The sequence below is a fragment of the Polistes canadensis genome, unplaced genomic scaffold, assembly GCF_001313835.1.
Source record: "Polistes canadensis isolate GaletaPanama2010 unplaced genomic scaffold, ASM131383v1 scaffold_215, whole genome shotgun sequence".
NCBI lineage: Eukaryota > Metazoa > Arthropoda > Insecta > Hymenoptera > Vespidae > Polistes > Polistes canadensis.
In genome coordinates this window covers 84,555-89,358 of record NW_014569762.1, presented here as the reverse complement: position 1 = coordinate 89,358, position 4,804 = coordinate 84,555, and positions in this window count along the sequence as shown.

Sequence of the window (4,804 nt, the reverse complement as noted above, 5' to 3'; positions counted from 1 at the left end):
CGCTGTTATCGACCGGAATTTTCAGTGTGTTGATGCTAATCTCTTTGCGTGGTCTTAGCAATCTGTTAATGTTTGGGAAGAATTCTTTTGAGTTCTTGTGATCAATACTTTTAATTTGTGCTTCTCAGTATTTTGTGACAGTTTTTTGAAATTCTTTTTGGAGTAGTTTGTTGATATGTTTAATGCTGATTTTGATTCTGCGTTTTTCTTGGAGATGATAGCTATATTATCAAACTGTCGTTTGATAAGATATGATTTCATTGCGTGTAACTTTTTTATATTGCTATTTTTGTATTTCAGGAAATAGTCGTCTTGTCTTTTGATTTTCGGAATTGTAGCTTCAATTGAGTTGTTAATTATTTCTTCGAGCTGTAATATAGAGTAGTCAATTTCATCAATCGTGAGATTCTTGTCACTTGGGATGTTGAACTCTTCATGATAGTTTTTGAGAATATGCTTATTGAATTTTCGCCAATTAGCTCTTTTGAAATTGACGGCGTTGTTGTTGACCGCGTTGAGCATGAGGTTCAGGTGCCATGTTATCGACAGAGAATGTTAGCGTGATGGCATCATGGTCACTATCGTACGGTAAAGTGTTCAGTTTTCCATTGCTTAGATTGTAGGCTTCTATTCTGAGGTCAATAAGACAATGATCAAGAAAGGACTCGTAGTTAGGCCGGGGTGTAGGTAGGTTTGACCGGTGATAGAAGCGCGGTTTTGAATTGGAGATAATTATCTTCCAACCACTCAAGAAGTTGGTCACACCCCGTTCATTAGACTTTTTGTCACCCCAGGTAGAGCTTTTGGCGTTTAAGTCACCAGCGATTATGTAGTAGTTGGCACAATTGTCTAGATTAAGGTTGGTCATGAGGTCATGTAGCTCTCTTATGGAAGCATTTCCAATGCATTTAGATACTGATAATAAAAAGGCAGTTTTTTTGGTCTGTACGTATTTTTATCGCAGTGTACTCAATTGCCTTATTCCTATGTGAGTTTGGATAGTGTATTGTGGTGAATTTGAATCTACTATGGATGGCAATAGCAGTGCCCCCTCCTTTTGTGGAGTTTGGGCGATCCGTTCTTACCAGTTGATGGTTGGGTAGAAAGGATTTATGCTTGGCATTCAGTTTTGTTTCTGATATTAGACAGATATCTATTGCATAATTGTCAATGAATGTGTGTAAATCGTGTCTTCTTTTCACTGAGCCAATTGAATTGGCGTTAATAGCTGCTAATTTGATTAAAGTCGTAGCGTTTGGATCCATTATTCGGCCATATATAAGTAAGCCATGATTGATTCAATTCTGGCTGAGTTAAGTTCAATTCTGGCTGAGTTAAGTTCAATTCTGGAGCTAAGTTGCTTGATTTCTGTGATAATTTCGTTTCTGAATGAATTGAATAATTTTTCAAGATTTGAGGTTAGACCTTCGTTATTGGTTTGGTGAATTGGAGCACGAGCATCTGGAGATGATTCCTGAGCTGGATTATTAACGTAGTGACTACCAAAATTGTTAGTTCGTTTGCCTAGGGAGCGTTGGAAATTATATTGAACCTGGGTCTCTCATCACTTTTGCAAAAGAGATATCTGGAGTTGTGAATTTATTGATTGCTTTGAGAGTGGCTTTTTTTCTATCCATATTGATTTTTTTATCGAAAGTCCTTTTCTTGGCTAGTAATTTAAGTGCTGGACATCCCTTATAGTTAGCGGGATGACCTGTTTCCCCACAGTTGATGCATTTGAGCTGGTTTAAGCTGATTGCTGTTTTGAAAGCGCAATCTCTTGAAAAATGATTACCAGCGCACTTGACACAGACAGGTGTCAGCTGGCAGTTGGAGCTGGAGTGCCCAGTCTGTTGACATCGACTGCACATGTAGATAGTGGGTCTTCTTAGTCTTTCCCACTTTATTAGTTGTGAAAGTAGATTTCTCTGACGCGTGAGTTGTGCGGTTTTGCTATCGTGCGATACTGAAACTAGGAAGTGATATTTGTTTGGAGTAGCTTTGTTAAATACTAACTTTTACTGACCTTCATGATTTTGACCTCAGGGAGACTTAGCGAGTTTAATGCGTTAGCAACTTCTGTTTCATCGTAACCCCCGTGGATACTTTTAAGAACTACCGTTTTAATTTTTAAATGTCTCGGGGTGTATGTAAAAAATTGCACTGTTTTCATTTTTAGTACCTCGATGATTGCATCGTATAATTCTTAAGTGGCAGAGAATATTTTGATAAAAGTATTATCAAATTCTCTTACCGTGAATCCATTTGAGTTGATATTATTGGTTGTAAGGAATGCTATTGTATCCTTTATATTTGAGAGTTGCGCGTAAATTGGTGGGGGGCGAGCTTTCTTCACAGGTTTTTACACTTTAAGTTTGCTTGTTGTTAGAATTATCTAACATATCTGACGGGTGGGGGTACGAATGCTTTTTACGGGAGTTTGAATTTATCTCCGTTGGGTCCCTCAGTCCGCCATCTATTAGTGGTGAGAATTGATTACTGGTAGTGGCGTGAATTGATTACTGGTAGTGGCGTGGTTGTTGCTTTCTGTCTTACGGGCTTTAGCGTATTTACGCTGTTTTTCAAAAACATCGCCGCTTTTAATAGTGGCGTCATCTATTGATCTGCTAACGGGGGGACTCTCTTGATGATGATCGGCTTCGTGGGTGTTTAAGGTTAGGCCTTATCGTTGGCCGCAGCTTATTGTTCATTAAAATACTTCGAGCAATCATACCAGCGTCGAGGTTCTTGTTGAACATTTTATTTTCCCATAATTTTTTGCAAAATGAGATTTTTGAAGATATACTTACTTCTGTAGAGACTGCCTGTTGACTGGTTTGAGCAGGAGGCCCCACTTCGAGGTTAGCCATGCTCCCTGCTGCAGACATCCACTTTTATTACAAATAAGTAAACACCGGGGTCAGACACTACAGATTTATAATAATTAACACTATCACGAGTATGCTCGTTAAATAATTTATTGAGATAAACAAATAAAATTGATGAACATATCATATGTTGTTTCTACATAACAATAACAATAAAAATAATTAAGTCCAAAACATCTAAGAAAAGAAACTAAAAAATATATACTTACTTTATAATCTTTGTTTCTGCTTAAAACTTATTAACTGTTTGAAAGCCAAGGTTCGTTTGAAAAATTTTGTAGACAAGACCCAAGCATACAATGGCCTTTTGACAATAGACATCGTAGTGGGGGTAGATTGTCATCTCGAATGACAACCCAAGTGGTGGTCTTCCTGCAGTGGATCACGTGTTGGTACGGATCTCACTGGCCTCTTGTTGTGTAGATTTAAATGCTTCTTAGACCACCGTTTCCAAAAATGCTGGCGTAGCTGCTCGATTAGTTGTAGCCGTGATAGCCGATTGTTTGCTATCTCCTTTATGTTCGGTTCAGATATCGACAGCAGGGAATCTCCGATAAGGAAATGGTCAAGAGTAAGGGCGTTTAGGTCTCTAGGATCGGCGGATATAAGTAATAGATGGCGTGAATTCAATATTGCTTCTATTTACGTTAGCACGGCACCTAACCTTTCGTATGTTAATGAAGCATTTCCTACCACGCGCCTAAAGTTATATTTCGCGTTCTTTACTGCCGCTTCCTACAAGAGAACGAAATTTGGAGCGCCTGGCGGAATGTAATGCCAGGTCTCACTCCCCCAACGCTTAGCTTCCCACTCCCTTTTTGATGAGCACTTGCTGGTACTCAGCATTCTCTAATTTGATCCTAGATTCTGCCCATACTCCTTTGATCTCTTGCTGTCGTAAATGATCCAATACTGCGTTTTTGAATTCAGTTGTTTTGCTTGCTATAATAATTTGAGATCTTTCTAAATCCAGAGTTTGTAGCAGACAAGCAGTMCCTGCCACACTAGGTGGGGGAAGTATCTCCACTATCCTTTCTATAATCTCTCGATCAACTCTACTACTAGTAGAGATATGCTCAGCTATACTAGAAACTTTGTATTCTGTAAATGTCTTTTTCTCCTCTTCAGTTTGTAAAGATTTGTCATGATAGAGCAGGCCACAATATGTCAGTAGGGGGTAATTCTTAATATGGAACTTTTCGGAGAGTTGGCCTCTTACTCCTAGAAACGGGGCTCTTTCTACTATTGGTTTGATGAGTTTGAATTGAGTCATTTCTTTCTTAGTAACTTCTAGATCTTTCCCCACCGAGGTTTCTATTAGGGGTAGTATGGGCAGGATGAAATGAATTGAGGTAGAATGATAACCATTGTATACTAGCTTCGCTTGTTCCAGTAGAGCTCCAGCTTGGGAACTGATAATATTCTGAGATCTAAGTTCAGAGCTGGACATCAGATCACAGAGGGGAGCTTCATTATCGTAAGTTTTATCAGATTTGTAACACAAGACCATGCCCAATACATCATCTACAGACGGTGGCAATTTTGCTGATTTAATTCTGCTGATTTCCATCCAACTCTGGAAATTAAAGTTGTTATTTGTTCCTGACTTCCTGGGGTCACCTGTTTCTCCTTGGAGCTATTTGCTGGTCTTGGGGGGGGGTGGGGTCTGCTTATCAGTAGCTACATATGGAAGCATTGCAATTTTACCCTTCATTATAACTCTTTTACATATGGGAATAGATTGGCTAAGCATGTTAGGACTCTTGTCTCCAGGGAGTAAGTAGTATCATCCAACACCTGAAATAACCCACCCATGTTCATCTGTGATCAAACAGTAGGAATGTTTAGTTGCTATTGTGAGTAGGGTAGTAATATCACCCACAGAGGGTTGACTTTTGATTGCATCTACTGGTGCT